Raw genomic sequence first — 19,598 nt, forward strand, 5'->3', positions numbered from 1 at the left:
CCTTGTGGGTAATATCCACTCAGGCTGATCTCAGCTCAGCCTCTCCAGCTCCCATGGCCTCTCCCAGGCAGAGTCCATCATCACCCAGAAGTGCTGCAGCTCTCCACCCAAGCAGTGCACAGCCTCCAGATAGGACCAGATCCCATGGACCTCATGTCCTCAATGACTGCTTTGCTTGCTACACGACACCTGCTCTCTTTCCTGGAAGATTGCATCATTAGTCATCTTCTGCCTAAGCAAGAGCTGGCCCCTGTGGGCTCCTACCTGTGGACTCAAGACTCTTTAAAGCACACATTTACATGGTCTGTCCCCTCAACACTTGGTTCTCCTGCTCTTGAACTCCCCAGTGTGCTGACTGACAAGGTCCAATTATTTCTGTGTGTGTGTGTGTGTGTGTGTGTGTTACTGAGGATTGAACCCAGGACCTCACACATGCTAGGCAATACTCTTCCTCTGAGCTACACTCTCCAGCCCCCAACACATGGTTTTGCATTGACTAATCAATTTGAAACTGCACAGTGAAAGCACATCTCCTGCCAACTCCCTATTTAACCTCACCCAACCCTTGTCCTTCACAATAATCAGGCAAAAAAGTATGTTTTAATTTTTTCTCATTGTTGTGAGTTTGATCAGCAGGCAGGCCTTGGGCAACTTCCCCCTCTAGCCTGTCCATCATATAATGTGACTGCAAGTGGGCAAACTCATCAGTGACAGGTACAAACCTCCTGTGAGAAGGCACCCACCAGTTACCCATCTCCTAAATAAACCTCCCTCAAATCTGCTTCTGGGGAACATGGCCCCTCAGGATGAAACCGTCCTCTATCTTCTGATCAGCTAGCTCATGGTAACAGAATTCTCTCTTTGCCACTGCCTTGCCTCTTCACCAATTGGCTTCCATCATGTGGCGGGCTGATGGAGCCTTTTGCAAAGTCACAAATTTAGTATTCTCTCTGCTACTGTAAATTTTCAAAATTCCCCCTTCTTTGGGTCTTGTTGGAGCTGGAGACATTTTTTTTCACATTTTTTTTATTGGTGCATTATAGTTGCACATAATGTTGGGATTTGTTGCTACATATTCATACATTCACACTGGTGCATTTCCAATGAGAGCAAGTGGAAGAGACTGTCCCAGAGAGGAAGAGGAAGGGAGAGAGAAAGGAGAGGGGACAGCTCCAGGGACCCTAGAGGTACATGGACTCCTTTGCAATCCTCTCTTTTTTTTTTTTTACTTAAAACTTGGCACAAGCCACACTGTAACAACCGCAACAGAAATGCGCTTTAATCACCCCTAATCCCGCCGCTCAAGCACATCGACTGTTTTTAATCTTCCCTTCCTTAATCTTCCCAAACTCTGCCTGTAAGCAGACATTTTCCTAAACAGACTTAATCATAACACGGCTTCGCAGTCTCCCCCTTATTTCTTAACCCTCGCCCCACGCTGCTCTATGGACTCTCTCAAGTATACTTTTGATGACTCACTCCATTCCATCAAGCGGGGCTTCTGGAATTTGCATCCCCCTAAGTGGCCATCACAAGGTTACTTGGAAGAGCCAGAGTTAGCTGGAAAACAACCATTTAGACGATTTCTATAATTTCTCAGTGTTGTTGAACTCTAGAAATATCTGGCAATCATGTACTTCCTTGGAACAAGCGCATCCGTGTTTCCCAGACAGCAATCATCTGCTCGCTCACATGCATGCCTCCGTCTTCTAAAGAGGCTCAAGCCCAGATGCGTGTGCACATCGTTTTGTCTACACCGCCCAACCAGAGAGCACTCCTTTCAGTGACTTTCTTCAATTCTTCTTCATCTGCCCCATCCTCCTCCTCGGAGTCATGGACTTTCTAGGAGCAGCCATTTATTGAGTCTTTCCCTGCGCCAGGCACTCTATATATCTTGGGTCATTATTTTGTTGAATCTCGTTCATTGCCACTGTTGTTCTCAGTTATGGCTGTGGTCCCTGAGGCGCAGCATGCTGGCGTGGCTTGTTGGAGGTCTAATGGCTCTCCAAGCTCGACTACCAGAGGCTGCCTGCCTCCTTCAGTGCCTTGGTCCTTGGAGCCACCCCCAGGGAGGAGTGCACCGTTGCACCATTCAGCTCCCCCAGGGAGGGCCTCTCCCACAGGGGGAAGTTTGATCTTACGCCCCTAAAGCAGGCTGCTGGGATGGTAGATTTCTTTTTAGGAGGAAAAGCAAGCCCTCTACACCCCACAGCCTGGACAGGACAGAGCTAGCCTGGCTGAGATGGGAACTGAGAGGCCAGGAGTCTGGCAGAAATCAGGGCCCAAGACTAAAGGGCCTTGCTTAAGGTCACAGGGTGAGTCACTGGCACTGCTAGGCGAATCCAAGTTTCCTGATGACCAAGGCTCTGTCCCCCTCACTAGGAAGTGATTCCAACAGACCCCACCTGACATTGAAAACCAGGCTTTAAGTTGGCCAAGTGCTCTGTCCTCAGAAAAGGCTAGTGATAGAACCAGGCACGGTGGTGCACACCTGTAATCCCAATGGCTCGGGAGGCTGAGGCAGGAGGACTGCGAGTTCAGGAACCAAGCTCCAGCAACTTAGTGAGGTGACAACTAAGCGAGACCCTGTCTCTAAATAAAAGATTTTTTTTATCAAAGAGCTGGGGATGTGACTCTGTGGTTAAGTACCCCTGGGTTCAATCCCAGGTAATTAAAAAAAAAAAAAGCTAGTGATGTCACCTGAGCAGACTGCCTGGGGGGGCAAGGAGGCAGTGGCTGGAGCCTAGCCTTGTAGAGAGAGATGAGGGTACCTGGCACCTGGAGACACCTGGGGGCACCTGGCACAGACTCAGACATGTAGCGGACACAATTCTGGGGCCCCACTGACTTGCCTTGTCAGGCCTCTCAAAAAAGCTCCCCATATCTCCAAAAAGGTGAAGGGTTTTGCCCTTTTGTGTTTTCCATGCTGCAAAAACTTGGGAGGGACCTTTCATGATGACCACAAGTATTTCCTGGACAGAATTAAAACTACTGCAGAAACAGCATCTGTCACTGACGCTCTGTGCAGGGATGTAGTGACACGAACGAGCATCCTACCTTCATGGAACTTCCACTTTGGCAGGAATAAACCATAAACAAATGAGATAGTTCCCGAAGATAAACACGTTGAAGAAGATAGATAATCAGGGAGACACCACAGGGGAACTGTGATTGGAGGTGCTGGGGCTGGAAACCAGTTTGTGGGGGAGTGATTAGGGATGGTACTTATGAAGAGACCAGAACCTAGAAAACTTCCAGGTGCAGATATGGGGGCGGAGTTCTCAGGTGAAATAGCAAATGCAAAGCCCTGAGGTAGGAAACAACTCCATGAGCCAATGGGAAGGATTTTATTTTAGTTTTAGCACTAGCACTGTTTAGAGTAAAATGAGAGCTTTCCCCAACCCCCAGGATTCCTGGCCTACTTCCCCTTCCTCATGTTATCTCTTTGGGCCAAGTTCCTCCTTGTCTCTGTGGTCATGTTTTCTCCTGTGGGTGCCTGTATTTGTGTGCCTGCGTGTGTGGCTGGTGTGCTAATATAGCATCAGCTTTTCTAACTCTCATCTCCCTCCACTCTCAGTCTCAGGGCTTGTTTACATCTCTGATGGCCGCATCCTCGTCAGGAGAAGTCAACAGATCAAAATCTCATTTCTTGGGCCTTGCAAAGTGATAAATCACATCCTGTTTACCTTTTGGTTACTAGGAGGAGCACTAAAGTTTGCAACGAAACCTGTCTGTGGTTATTTAATTGGAGAAAGCTGCTCTTGTTAAGCAATCAGCAGTACAGTCCATTACTCCAGGAGACGTCGAGCCTGCTCATGTGCCGGTTGCTGATGGGCATTAACTGACAGGTAGCTCTCACTTGTAAGGACATGGTGTAGCTGCTTCCTCCCCTGTGGGCAGGGTTGGGGTGGGTGTGCACCAGTCCTGAAGACAGTGCCTGAGCAGAGCCCACGGTGTCTGGCGGCGCTCTGCCTGCAGCCCTGTGCTGCCTCTCCTCCATCCCACTCCCATGATGTGAGGGTTGCTGACAGGTGAGGAGAGAGAGTGCCCCAGGGGCTCAGAGGAGACTGACAGTCCACTTGGGGACTCCTCGTGCCACCACCCCATGGCTTTGCCTCACCACCCAGATGCCCCCTGGAATATATAATAAGCCTCACCCCACCAGGGTCCCCTGCAGAATGCCAGACCTCGGGAAGCCTAGTGGCACAGTCCTCACGCCCATGTCTGCCAGTTTCCTGAGGACAGTCTTGCGCTCTGTTCTGTCAATTAAACTTTAAATTTATGAGGTCATCATACATTCTGACAAGCAGTTGATGAAATAGCTGAGTCCATTGACACTTTATCCAGGTTCTTCCAACGTTAACGTTTGGCAAAACAGCAGCACAGTGTCACAGCCAGGATATGGACTCTGATACGGTCAATAGAGACCTTCCCACCATCGAAGAAGCCTCCATGATCCCCTCTTATACTTCCACTTGCCTCCCTCCTGCCTGTCTCCTCCCTAAACCTTTGCAGCCACTAAACTGTTCTCCATTTCTAAAATTGTGTCGCTTCAAGAATGTTATAAAAATGGAATCAGACCGTATGTAGCCTTTGGGATTGGCTTTTCTCAGCATAATTCTCCAGAGGTCCATCTAGATGGTGCTTGTCGATAGGTCATTCTTTCCAGGGACTGAGTAGTATTCCCTAGTATGGATGTACCACAGTCTATTGGACCTTTCCTCCACTGAGGGCTGTCTGGATTAGTTCTAGTTTTCAGCTACTATGAATAAAGCGGCTATGCACATTCGTGCAGATTTGGGCCTGAACATAAATCTTCATTCCTCCAGGATGAGTATCCAGGACTGCCGCTGCTGGGTTCTATGGGAGCTGCCGTGGTTCGCCATATGCATCTTTTCCAGGGTGACTGTCCTGTTTCACATTCTCCTCAGTGTCTGAATGATCCTCCTCTGCAGTCGGCACTGCCGCTGGGTTTTATTTTAGCCACTGTGAATGTAGTGGTATCTCATTGTGGTTTAAGTTACATTTTCCCAACAGCTAATGACATTGAACACCACCCTCTTTGGTAAAACCTCTTCTTCTGTCTGTTTTCTAATTGGTCTGTTTTTTACTGCTCAGTTTTACAAATTACTTATGTGTTCTAGAGTCTAGTTCTTTGTCAGATATGTGGTGTGCAAATACATTCTCTTGCTCTGTAGCTGAATTTTTTTATCCCCTTTTGCAGGGCTTTGTTCAGAGGAAAAGTTTTTAATTTTGATGAAGTTCAGTTTATTCACTTTTCCCTTTATGGGTCATGCTTTTCATGCCATGTTGAAGGACTCTATCTAGTCCAGTTCCTGAAGATTTTCCTTCCTTCCTTCCTTCCTCTTAATGTAACATGAGGGAGATAGTTTGAAGTTCTTTTTTGTACACAATTGTTCCAGCGTTGTTTGTTGGAGGAGCGTCTTCCGTGTTCTTATCGATTCACATTTGCTCTCTTGTCAAATGACAGTGGACATATTTGTGTCGGTGTGTTCCTGGGTTCTCTCTTCTGATTTGTTGATCAACGAATCAGAATCCCACAGTCCTGATTGCTACAGCTGCGTAGTAAGTCTTGAAGTCCAGGAGAGTGACCCTTCTCATTTTATTCTTTTTTCAAAAATTGTTTTAGCAATTCTACTTGGTCTTTTCATATAAATTCTAGTATAACATCCTGCAAAGGACTTTTTGATAACCAGCTTTTACTTAGCAGATAAGTGGACTATTACTACCTTTTCCATGACAATAAACACATTTCTATGTCATAATTTTCAATTGTCTTGTAATATTCTCTTTTGTGGCTATAGCATCATTTATCTGACCAATCCTCTATTGTTGGATGCTTAGAGGTTTTCCTCTTGGAAATTTTGTGTTTCCCTGTTATAAGCAACATTGTGATAAATATCCTAAAGCCATATCTCTGAAATATATTAAATCATTTCCTTGGCAAAGATTTTGTTGAGTGAATTTGCTGATATCTTCTTGGTTCTTCTCTTTTCTAATGCTAGGTGGAGATCCGGTTCCTTGACCTGAAGCTGAGATTTGGTCATTAGCTTAAACCCTGTTCCACTTCTGCCTTTCCTGTCACCCCACCTGTCTTCTCAGAATGCCAGGCCGATGAGCCGTCCCAGCTCTCCACTACCCAGGGCTCAGCATCTTCTTCGAGGCTGTCCCTGTAGCTCTGTGTCCTTTTCCTAACCCCAGATGCAGAACAGATAGGAAATGGATCCTGTGCCTAACTCTTTCTGGAAGATTTCCCCACCCCCTTACCTTTGTCTAGTGATTCTCTGGGGGTTGTTCTTCCTTTCTGGAAGAATGTACCTAGGGACCCAGGAGCTCCTGGGCACCGGCTGCAGAGGCTCTATCTCCCTCATTGCTGAAGGGGCCTTCTCCCCACCCTGAGGAGCCTGCTGCTACTATTTTAAGAAAAGTCTTCAAGGGCTTCAAAGAGTAATAGGATAGCTTTCTGGGATGCTTGTTAAAATTCTTGAATATGTTTAAGGGATTTGCATTTTCAAAGACAGAATGTTTTCTGTTTGATGTTGAGAAAAGATTTTTCCCCCCTTTTCCTGTGAGTTTAAATAATTTGCCTGGCTTTCTAGTGGAAAGACCACAGTGCTCTTATGTTCCGAATGTGGCATTTGTTAGAATCCTCAATGATTGCATGGATGTAAATGATTTTGAAACATGTTTCCAAATAAATGGCCATCTGCAAGTTGTCAGCTTAAAACATGGTGTCTTCCTTGTGTAGGAAAACTTCATTTCTGTGAAGGACATAGTCACAAAACCCAGAAATATCAGTTTTACATGACCATTAATGATGACTCGATGGTACCTTCCTGAAGGAACGGACTCAGTCTTCCCCCTTGTGGATAACTAGGAAAGTACCTCCTCTTCCCCACTAAAAGTTACTTGGAATGTAGAAAAGAGTTTTGGGGGGAAAGCAGAGAGTGTATTGTTTTTTCCTCCTCATTTAAAAGTAATAGGAAGGACATTTTGTGTAAAATTTGTGTTAGAGTAACTACACATAGCTTTGTAATAGCTAATTGACTTTACAATTGGTATTCTAAGATAATACTTTGACACTTTAATATTTTTAAAAAAGTAAAAGGGGTAACATTTTACATATATAATTTATATATTAATTATACATGTATATTTACATATAATGTGTATTTATACATATAACAATTAAGTATTTGTATATGTGTGTGTATATAATTCACGTTTCCTGTCTCATATGTCTGGAGCAATGGGCGACTTCATCAGTAAGCCATTCTCCTGTCCCTGTCTAGATTTCATGAGCTGAGAGGTCCAGGTTACACAAAGAGGTCACATAAGAAACTCTGGGGACTCAGAAGAGAGTGAATGAGAATAGTCCGGTGCTATTCTTACTCCTTATGACTGTTCTCTGAATTAATTCCGGTTACAAATTTACACTTTCCAGCTGAGACCAGACTCAGAGAGGCCAAGTACCTTGCTCCTTTCTTATCCACGCAGCTGGTAAGCGGCAGAGCTTGGGTGTAAGGAAGGCCTGCCTGACCCCAAAGCCCAACGCCGGGGTGCACCAGAGGCCAAGCGGCAGACTCCCTGCGAGGTGCACTTAAAAGCTTTGGAGAAGCTCTGGGCACTGGGGGAAGCAGGAGGTTCCTGTCCTCGGGAGATTGTGGCCATTCTCCCTGCAGCAATCTGAGAGAAGGGGGCAGAAGCGATCCGAGAACCTGTTACAGACTGCATTAGTCCCCCACCAATCCCTATGTGGAAATCCCAACCCTGGTAGCTCAGAGGGTGACTACATTTGGAGACAAAGTTTTTAAAGAGGTAATTAAATTGAAACAAGGCCTTCAGGGTGAGTGCTAATTGGGATCCTGATAAGAAAAATATATTTGGATACAAACACATGAAGGGAGAGCAGATACAGAGAAAAGAAAGCCAACTGCAGACCATGGGACTCAGAGGAAGCCAACCCTACCCACACCTTGATCTTGGGCCTCTAGCCTCTAGAACTACGGGAAAATAATTTCCTGTTGTTTAAGCTACCCAGTCTGTGGCAGTTTGTTACAGGAGCCTGACCATGCAAGTCCCATGACCATAGTTGTTAAGAACTCTCTTGGAGGAAGGCTGTTGGCCAATGACCACCTTCCTGGGACTGTCATGGGTTGCCATGTGAGAGGGCACAGAGCAGGGAAGACAGCAGGTGTGTCGGGGGACAGTGAGCCCAGGATGGAACCAGAGTGGGGACCTTGTCTAGTGAAAAGAGGCAGCCAGACCAGGAAAGGCCTGGAACAACAAACCAGAGTTTGGATTTGGCTTCCAAAGCAAGAGGGAGTCACCAAAGTCCTGGGCAACAAGTGATGGGATAAGTGATCAGAGTTGCAGAGCAGCTCAGCATCAGGTTTGTGTTGGGGGAGTGTTTGAAGGTTGGGACCGGCTGAGAGAGGCTGCTGCCTTCCAGGATCAGAGTCTTAGGGGTTGGGATGGATGTGGTGGGCTGGGTCAGCAGTGGGTCCCCAGGAAGAAGTAGCTACATGTGACCCAGAGGCCATGTACAAGGAATCCAGATGACATGGTCAGATAGGTGGGATGTTATGACCAGGCTGGGGGCGGGGAGGTGAGGGTACGAGGGAGGGAGACTGGGGCTGGCTTGGGTAGGAGCCATAGAACCCCTGTAGGTGTCCCCACATGACAGGTACCTGTGAAATCACATCGTTGACTTGCCAGTGTTGAAAGGCAGGGGTTAGTTTAAAGTGAATGCCTGGCTTTCTGATGCCGTAAACTCATATCAGGATCGGAGGAGGGAGTTGGCAAGCAACTCCATCCTTTCAGAAAGAAATGAAAGACATGAAAGGTACTGGGTGGTTTTTCCATCATTAAAAAGCCACAGGGCCTTTATCCTGTGCCATGATTTAGAGTGGGAACTTTACTGGACCTATTCTTTAAAAAACCATAGAGAATGAGAAAATTCTGGAAGGAAAAAAGGAGAAGCGAGAAGCATGATGGGGGTGGAGGCGGGGAATGTCCACAAGTGGTGAGAGGAAGGCTCTGCTTCTGATGGACCCCCATGACAAGCAACTCACGACCAAAGCTCCCCAATGTCACCCCAACGGTGCAACTGCTGCAAACCCTAGGAGCCACCTCTGGGCCATGAACATGTCACTTCAAGCAAAAGAGGAAAGTTTCAGATTATTAGGGGCTTTTCCCCTCTACCATGGGACAAAATTGCAATTGATGTCTCACTGAGCATGGGACCCATGCCCAGGAGTGCCACTGCAGTGGGTGGCCCCACATGGGCTTCTGTGCCCTGGGCCTTATTCAGGTACCTTTCCTGTAGCTGCTGCTACTTGGGCATTTGTCTCTCAGAGAGGTTCCATGGAGAGGGGGAATCAGTTTGGCGGCAGGCCAGGCCTTCTGTCTCATCTAGAACCTTCCCCCACAAGACTTCCCTAGTCACTGCCTTCTCAGAGCTCCGACTTCAATCAGGAGTGAGGGGACCATGTGTTACTGGAAACCCAAGGTGGTAGGCTCACACTGTCCTCACCTGCGCCTGCCAGGATGAGAAGATGGTCCCTGCTCCAGAGATGAGACCTGAACCCAGGCCTTGCAGAGAGCACACTCCTCCTGCAGAGCAGGGGCTAGCAGCACAGGCTCTGGGCCAGGGAGACCTGGGACAGTCTCTAAGCCAACTGAACTTGCTGGCCACACGTTCACATAATGAGTGGAATCCCAGGTCCCGGTGTTGAGAGGCCACATTAAAGTGCTTTTTTGGCTCAGGGCCTCTGCTGAGTCCTGGGTCCACCCTTCCACCATGCTTAGACAAGTCATTCCCCACCCCTGGGCCTGATCATACCTGTCCAATCCGAGGGTGAGAGGGTCCAGTGAGGATTCAGTGAGGCCATGGAAAGTCAAGGCCTCTGAACACAAATGAAAACAATAGTAGTAGTAGTAGTAGCAGTAATAATAATAATAATAATGAATTTGATTTCATAAAAGTTTGAAATTCCTGTTTCCTAGGAAGATTTTGTTAATAAAATGAAAAGTTAAGGCACAGCCTTAACATATTTCTGACAAAGGAGTGTCCAGGATATACACAGAGCTCTTACAATATCTCAACAGGAAGACAAGAGGCCCCATAAGACATTGGCAAAATAAGAATAATAACCGTGATAGCATAAGCTCACTGTAGCTCATTCTTACCAATTACCATAACTAAAAGCTACACCCAAGAACTCTAAAAAGTAGATTGAGGAGAAGAACAAAACTTGGACATGAATAAGACAGTCTCCCCTCCCTCCAGATTCATGCCCATTCCCAGCTTTTGCTTTGATACTGGGGATTGAACCCCAGGGTGCTTTACCACTGAGATATATTCCCAGCCCTACTTATTTTTTTATTTTGAGACAGGGTCTTGCCAAGTTGCCCAAGCTGGGCTTGAACTTGCTACCTTCCTGCCTCAGCTCCTCCACCCCCACCCTGCGGAGTAGCTGGGATTACAGGAGTGTGTGCCATGGTACCTGGCTCAGGTTCTCTCCCTCCCTGCCTCAGCTTTGCCCAGAAAGCCAGATCCAATTGCACATAGCAAGGAAGTGGTGGCAGAAGAATACTGCAGAAGAAACCCCAACTTTCTGACCCAAAGAACCAGGACTGGGGCCTCTGATGGATCGAGTATGAGGGAAATCCAGGAAGGTAAATGGCAAAGTTGTTCCCTAATTCTGTGAACAAACGTACTTCAGACTGAGCTTAACCCCTGAGCTAAGCATCAATGAAAAAGACCCGAACCAGCACAGCAAAGCTTTGAAAACCAAGCTAAGATCTAAACCATGTGCACACATTTTTAACATAATTGCTAAATAATGCACGCTCAGGACAGACCCAAACCAATTCAGCAAAGGCTTAGGGAACTAAACTGAGAATTCAACCACTGTATACAGAAGGCAAGGCGGAACTTGCAGCTTGAATCTAACTAAATTGATTATCTGCCTAGCAAAAAAACATCAACTTTCTCCAGAGGATTATTCATAGAACCCAAAGTCGACACATTCTCAAAATTTGGGACAGTCCAAAATTATCTACCGTGCAAAGACCCCCAAAAATGTGACCAATTCTCAAGGGAAAAAGTTAATAGATGCTAATCCCAAAGTGAGTAGGGTTGAAGTTACAAGACAAAGACTTCAAAAAAGCTATTCAAGTATGTTCCATCAGGTCAAGAAAAACACATTGAGAATGGATAAGAAAATAGTTCTCTACAGAAATTGTAAAAATAAAAAAAGAACCAAATGGAAATGTTAGGATCAAAAAATATAAAATCCAAGCTTGAAAATTTCAGTGGATGATTTCAAGAGAAGAATCATCTGCTATTGATGGTGGTAGCAAGAGGAGAGAGTCTGTAAACTTAAAGGCATAGCAAAAGAAATTACATAATCTCAAAGAAAAAAAAAGAGAAGAAAACAATCAGAGCCTCAGAGAGCTGTGGGGGAAACATTTATAAAACTCTAACATGCATGCCATTGGAGTCCCAGAAGGAGAGGAAAAATAGTCTGGAAAAAAATTTTGACATAAAGGCCTAAAGCACCTCAAATTTGGTGAAAAACATAAATTGACCTATTCAAGAGGCTCTGTAAACCCCCAAAAGATAAGGCCAATGAAAACCATGCTTAGATACAGCATAAAGTGCTGAAAAGAAAGATAAAGAAAAATATCTTCAAAACATTTAGAGACCCAGTGGTTCAGGAGGCTGAGGCAGGAGGATCTCAGGTTCAAGAGCCAGCTTCAGCAACTCAGAGAGGCCCTTGGCAAATTAGCAAGACCGTGTCTTAAAATTAAAAAAAAAAAAAATGAAAAGGACTGGGGATATGACTCAGTGGTTAGGTGCCCCTGGGTTCAACCTGGTATCAAAAAAAAAAAAAAATAGAGAAAAATTCACAGAACATGTAGTAGAATAACAACTGTGGTCTGTCTGTGCAGTGGGATACCACTCTACAGAGAGGAGGAGACAATATATTGACTGAAACAACATGGATTACTCTCAAGAGCATTATGGCGAGTAAAAGAAGTCAAATAAAAGTATCTACTTTTGATTCTATTTATCTGAAATTCTAGAGAATGTGCCAGAGAGCAGGTCAGTGATAGCCTGGAGATGGGAATGCTGGGAGGGTGGATTATAAAAGTACAAGAGGAAAGTTTAAGTGTTGATAGAAATGTTTGACTATCCTGACTGTAGTGATAGTTTCTCCTGTTTTTGGTAGGTGAAAACTGGTCAAATTTACTATTTAAATAAATTGTAAATTTTTGTAAAAATTGGACTTAATTGTATCAACTAAGTTTTTAAAATGGGTAAAACATTTGAATGCTTAACGAATGAAAAGACACAAATTGACAATGTGCACATGAAATGATTCTCAACATCTTCGGTCGTCAGGAAAATACAATTAAAACCATAAAGGCACACCACTCGACATCTGCCGGGATGGCAAAAATTAAAAAATCATGGTGAGGATTTAAAGAAACTAGAACTTTTATACATTGCTGTTGGGAATGCAAAAATAACACACCCACTTTGGAAGCAATTAGGCAGTCTCTTATGTAAACATACACTTACTATATGATCAAGCTCTTTGAATTCCAGTTATTTACCTAAGAGAAATAAAAACTACTCTTACACAAAATCTTGTGCATAACTATTCATAGCAGCATGATTTGTAATGGAAAAAACTGAAATGTCTATGCACAGATGAGTGGCTACAGAAACTGCATTATACCATGCAATGCTGCGCTAGTCATCGATAAAAAGGAGCAAATGACACGACACGGCAGGGACGAATTTAAAAACATAGTTCTGAAAAAAGGAAGCTAGGTATCCCTGAAAGAGTGCCTGCTGCGAGATTCCATTTATTCTAGAACAGTAATATAGTATCCAAAAGCAAATCAGTAGTTACTTGGGGCTGAGAAGCAGGGAGGCATTACTTGAAAAGAGGCATTTCTATTTATTAATTTGGGGACTGTTACATGGGCATATAGATTTGTGAACAGTACACTTTATGGTGTGTGTGTGTGTGTGTGTGTGTGTGCGTGCCATTAATAGAATTGATTTGAAGTATAACTATATAATATGAATTAGTTATATAAAATTAAAGAGGTCCTAATAATATGGTTATGGGTATCAAGAGAGACAAAGAAAATAAATTCTAGAAACTAACGTGAGTTTATAATAGGGTTACTTTGGTATTTCAAATCAAGTTGGGGGAGAAATGCATCATTCATAAAAGATATTGATCAACGGATCATTCAAAGTACAACGTAGCATTGAAGCCTGTTACCACTTACAAAGAATAAACTTCACAAGGATTTAAAGTTAAGTCTATTAAAAAGTAAAAAAGCAAAGTCAGTTCAGATGGCCCAGCTGCAGGAAGGCAGCAGGGTCAGGAGCGGAGGAGGAAGGTGGAGAGATGGGGGCACTCTGGGGGGGGGGGCAGGAGAACCCTGCTGGGCCACGCCTTGCTGGGGTACAGCCCTGGGGAATCCTGGGGGATGCAGGTTCCCTTGCTCACTCCTAAGGCTAGACACAAACACCAGCCCTCCTTCCTGAGGCTCAATCCTCCTGTCTGTGAAGTGGCTCAACTCTGGAGACTTGAAAGCTTCTCCTAAGGATGTCCTGACACCATGTGGGAATTGCCCAGGGTGGTCGCTGACACAGAGATGGTGTCAACAATACTGGTCCCTTCCCTCTGAGCAGGAGCACCAGGCCTCAGGGACAGGACTGAGATGGTGGCTCTGCAGGAGGAAGAAAACGCTCCACACACCTGTTCTCCCATAACTGTCTCCGTTCCCAAGTGACCACAGAGAACCAGCAGCTGAAATCAAGTGACAAGGGCTGAGACCCATATCTAGGCCACGGCCCTGAGGGGACTGAGAGGCTGGGGTGCCCAGGAGAGGGTACATCCACACAGCCCTAGGCAGCTCATTCCAGCTGTCTGGACTTTAGTGGAGCAGACCCCTGGGACCTCCCTTCACCTTCCACTGAGGTGCCCGTCACCCAGAAGTCTCTGGGCCGAGTCCCCGGGCGAGCTCACTGGCCCCGCCCTGGAGAGCTGATCTAATACCAGAAGACGTTTGGGTTCTCTTTGTTTCCCCTGAATCTCTTGGGGGAAATCTGAATGAAGAGGCAGGTGAGGACCACAGGTGCTGGACACTTGGGCAGGAGTCTCCATGGTAACAGAGCCATCTGGCTTTCCTGCCTGGCACCAGGCCTTGTGACTTCATGGTGGAATCTTCTCTGGGCAGGCAGAGGGGCGTTTGCCAGGGTGAGGAGGAGGAGGAGGCCTGTGAGGTGCTTTCTCTTTCCCATCTGAGTCTGAAGATCAGGCTTAATTATCAGGCCCCGGGGACACTGCTGGCTCCAACACAGGACACTGTGGTGGAGCCTGCTGGAGAGTGTGAGTGGCACTGTGCATGTGCCATTTTGCTGAGGGCCTTCTGAGGAGTCTGTGGAGTCACACCTGGCCTCTTGCAAACCGGGACTCGCTGGTGAAGTGGAGCCAGGGCCCCCGTGGGAAAGACTGAGGTGTGGGAGAGTGCTGCCCACACCATGGGGGAGTCTGCCCCAGCCAGCACCCTCTGGATAGCAGAAAGGGTAAGGCCTTCAATGAGCCTCCCATGGAGGGGACTGTGGTCATGACAACAGGTTTCTCCCCACAAGGCCGAACTGGGAGAACCCTGGAGCTAAATTCTCTCCTTCAAACAAAGAAGCCGTCCAAACCACTTACATGTGTTAGGGCTGCCATAACAAGTCACCACAATTTGGTGGCTTAAAAAAAACCTGATTTGCTGGGCACCCGTGGTGCACGTCTATAGTCCTAGTGGCTCTAGAGGCTGAGGCAGGAGGATCTCGAGTGCAAAGCCAGCCTCAGCAAAAGCGAGGCCCTAAGCAACTCAGTGGGACTCTGTCTCTAAATAAAATACAAAATAGGGCTGGGGATGTGGCTCAGTGGTTGAGTGCCCCTGACTTCAATCCTCTGTGCCTCCCCCCCCCAAAAAAAAAAAAAAAAAACACCTGATTTATTCTTTCACAGTTCTGGAGGCCAGAAATCCAAAATCAAGGGAGGATTGGTTCCTTCTTGGGAGCTCAGAGGGAGGATCTGTTTTATGCCTCCGTTCTAGGATGGCTATGACTAACAGTCTTTGGCTGGTGGCTGCATTACTCCAGTCTCCATGGTCACCTGGCCTTCTCCCTGTGTGGCTGTGTCCAGACTTCCCTGACCTGATATGGGCACCAGTAACAGGATGTAGAACCCACCCTAACCAGCAGGACTTCATCTTAATCTGGTTCCATCTGTCAAGATGCTATTTAAAATAAGGTCGTGCTCACAGGTACAAGGGGTTAGGAGTTGGGCGTAGCTGCCATGGGACATGCAGCAACATACAAGTCCCAGTGCCAAGAGTGCAGGCTTTAGAGGAGGGCAGACGAGGACTTAGGCCCTGGTGTCACCACTCAGCCTAAGGTGAGTCCATCCTGGCAGGCTCCTCAGGATTACCTGGCAGAGAAAGGACCCCAGACTACAGCGGAGAGTGTTAGGTGGCAGGAACCAAGCAAAGATGGCCCCGGACTGGTACTTGGGGCTTAGAGTTCAGTTCTGAGGAGTTCTTGAGGAGCTCCATGCACCAGCACCTTCCCAGGGTTCTTGCTAAAAGGGAACCTCTGTGGCCAGGCTACATGCAGGAAGTTAAGGCCTAGCACTGACCACATGGGCATGTGGCAGTAGAAGGGGGTTCAAGGCCCCAAGGCCCCAGTGGAGCCAGGGAGACCAGAGGCCAGACCACAACAGAGTCTACACGTTGGGACAGCTGAGGTCTCACTCGGGGTCAAGGGCCCTACCATGTATCCATGAGCTCTGGGAATGACCAGACAGGCAAACAGGCTGGCTTTTCACTCACTTCAAAGACTCCAGACCTCTAAGTCCCCTCAGCCTGAGAAGTAATCCTCGTTCCCCTTTGCCACCGTGTTTCCAAGACATGGCTTCTCCCTCTACCAACATGGAATCTGGCAAGCACTTAGTTTCTGGCCAAGTCCCATTTGATATTCTCTTTCTTTGTACCTCTTTTCTTCCATCCACCCTTCTTTAATAAAGTGATATAATAAGCCAGGGAGGTAAGGAAAATGACCTTGAGCCAAGCACCGAGAGAGAAAGCTATCACTTAGAGAAAAGGAGAGGTAGGAAGGACCATTAGGAAATGCAAAGGCCCTGTGGCAGAGGTGTGAGTGTCAGGAGAGAAAGGTCAAGAGAAGGTCTGTATGGCTGGACTGAACAAAGTAACAGGAATATGAGACAGGCTTAGAGTCAACAGATTTGAAAAGGTACCAACTGAGTATCTACTATGAGCCAGGGGCACCAGATAGGCAAGACCTTCTCAAACACAGAACAGGCAACCCAGAGACCAAGACAAATCCTTCATTGAGGGAGAAGAGATCTAAGTCAACTTGGGGGAGCCAGGTACCTGGGAAGGGTTTTCTGAGCTGAGAGTTGAGAACAAGCTTGGGCGTAGCTTCCAAGTGTGGTGTGACTGAGGAACGGTAAGAGCGCGGATGGGTAGGGAGGGGATAGCGGGCGAGGACCCATGATGAGGCTGTAGATTTCTGCAGGGCCGTGGTCCCTGGGGCTCTTGGCCCCTCTCACCCTGGCTGGAAGCCATTGCTGCATTTTCACAGAGGAGAACCACAGTTGGGGGTGGGCTCTGGGAGACCTCTCTGACCTCCAATGGGGGCAAGACTGGGGAGGCAGCTGGGGTCCAGGAACAGATGGGACACCCCTGTCTTCCCAGATGTCCCAGAAGAGCTGCAAAAGCCAGTCCACAGCCTCATCCTCTCCAAGTCTCCTGGAGGTGAAGGAGCGGGAGTCCCTGTCCCAGCAATTACAGGCCACCAGTTCAAAGAGCAAGGACTCCCTCAGCAATCTCGAGCTCCCCCACAGGACTCTGGTGGCCTCAGAGTACCTGCCTTTCTTTCGCACCTATGAGCAGCTCCAGGATGAGGAGGAGCTGGCCCCACAGGCTGAGTTTCTCAGGGACCAAGGAGGCTGGAGTACCCCAAAGACACCGTTCCCAAAGGACTCCGAGCCACCCAGGGGGTTCTGCCCTTACTTCCGCTCAGAGGAGGAGAGCCTCTCCAGCCTAGCCCCTCCCAACGGGTGGTGCAGCGGCCCCCAAAGCCCACTCCCCAACAGGGAGGCACAGGGTGGCTGTTTCTGCAGGATGACTGTTAGGGACAAGTGCTCTGTGAGTTGAGAGACTGCGGAAGGATGGGGGAGCCCGGGGTCCCTGACATGCTCCAGACTTCTCCACCAAGGCCCCCACTCCACAGGACACTGGCCAGGCTCCAGAGGGCTCTCTGGGGCTTTCAGAGTCATTGGTCACCCGTTAAGATTTCGGGTGGAAGAGACTGAATCCCAGCTCTGCCCCTTGTTAGGAAAGTGGCCTGGTGAATGCTGTTCAGCCTCAGCTTTCTTAGAAGGGAAAGGGAGCCATGGTGGCCTCCCTGAGAGCCCCGTGAGCGCTGCACATGGTGACGCACTGAGAGGGCCTGGCCTGGAGCTGAGCTCACAGCAACCTCTGACTTGCCAGACGCCCAGACAGATGCTCCGCGCGCCTCAGCTCCTTTAATCCTAGTTTGTTCTGTAAGTCATATTATTATTCCCATTTTAAAGATAAGAAAAGTGAGTCTCAAGGAAGTTAAATAACTTGGCCAAGGACACAAACTAGCAAGTAGCAAGGCTGGGATTTGGCCCCAACCTGTCCCCTATAACCTCACGGATACCTATCACCAGCCCCCCAAGGCTGGGCCCTGTGAACTGTGCCCACACAGTGGGGGGAGTTGGTAGGTGGCTCTGAATCCCAGACTCCGCCCTCCCCACTGTTGCCTCTGGATGGGTTAGTGGCACTGCCAGGTGCTTCCCCTTCGGCAGAACCACCCCACCCCACCCCCGACAGCCGCCGTGCTCTTGTGGCCGGGCATCTGGGCCTGACGACCATCTTGTTGCCTTCCGCTCCAGGCTGTCTCGGTGGGCTCCGACCTCCTCTCTGGGTCCTCATGCTCCCTGGGCTGCTGCCCCATCCTGCTGGTCTCAGAGGGATGCTCCCGGGACAGCAGCCTGGGCATCACTGTCTGCAGTAGCCATGACCTTGGAGCCGAGGGCCCAGTGCCCTACTACAGAACCCCCGAGGAGGAGCTGCGCACCAGCCCGGGGCCTCCTGTCTCTCGGTCAGGGAGCCTGCGGCCCTCGGGGGAGCTGCCTGGGCCCAGTGCAGCCACACTGTGAGGAAGCAGCGGCCCCTGGACAACCAGCCCCTGGCACCCGCGGTCAGTCCTTTCAGGGTGTTACTGACCATAGTTCAGTAGTTTGCCCTGGGACCAGAGCTGGCCCGGGAGCCCAGACATCAGGCCTTTATTCCCCCTGCCCGGGGCTGCTAACAAGGGCATCCCACCACCCTGCCCTGCAGAGCCAGCAGGAGGAACCCACCACTGAAGGCCCTCTGCCCTCTCAGTGCCCTGAGCTGACCTGCTGGTGTAACGCTGCACCCTGGGGTTCACCCCAGCAGGCCTGGGGTCTGCCTGACTCCTGGAGGAGCTGAGGTCAGAAGCTCCACCTGGGCTCCTGTTCAGGCTCCCCACTGTCCCCCAGGAAGTAATGCAGACCCCCCAGGCTGCCCCCACTTGTTCTCCTAGCTAGAGGTACTGTCAGATGAGGAGTGAAGAGCCCCAGTTCAAGGGATTCCATCAAGGTTGTCCGTCTTCTCTCAGGCCTCAACTGTGCCATCTGTAGCCTGCCCTAAGCTGGGAACAGAGGGGCTGCTGAGCAACGAGGGGTGCAGACACCCAGAGGCTGATTTTGCAAATAAATCATATCACTACAAGAGTTGGCCCTGGTTCTTTGGAGTAACCGCCACAGCGTCCATGTATTGAGCATTCACTATGTACTAGGCCCTGAATGGAGAGCATCTCCATGATCCTTAAAGTCCATTCTACAGATGAAGAAACAGGCTCAGAGAGGTGAAGCAACATGCCTGAGCTCACACAGCAAGAAGTGGAGCTTAGATTCATACCAGCTCTGCCTGCCCTTGGGACCTAAATCCTTAAGCACTTCCCCACTACATCCCTCCTTTGAAGGGACCAGGAAAAGAGCCACATGCTGCCCCCCAGGCTTCCCCTGGACCCAGCCCCACCCGATCCTTCTACCCGTTGCCTATGTGTGTTTCCTTCCCATGCCCCTGCCCTTTGAAGCAGCAGGTGGGGACAGAGACTCAGCACACATCTTCTAGGCCTGACCCTCCTGGGCTCTGTGGACATGTTTTCTGGTGGCCAGTCTGACCTGTGACCCCAGGCTCACACAGCATCGTGGCAGAGGCCAATAGCTGAAGCACACGGGGGTTGGAGGGGTGAGAGTATGCTGGCCCTGCTTATTCCTGGGACCAGCCACAGGGCCTGGCTCCTTTGGCACCCAGGCATACCCGTGGGTCCCAAGTTCACAGCCACTCTGTCCTGCCATGCTGGGTATATCGTCCTCCACTAACCCCCCTACCCCCGCGGGGTGGTC

This window comes from Marmota monax, unplaced genomic scaffold (genome assembly GCF_021218885.2).
Source record: "Marmota monax isolate L192 unplaced genomic scaffold, Marmota_monax_Labrador192_F-V1.1 WCK01_AAM20220418_F8-fsc00196, whole genome shotgun sequence".
NCBI lineage: Eukaryota > Metazoa > Chordata > Mammalia > Rodentia > Sciuridae > Marmota > Marmota monax.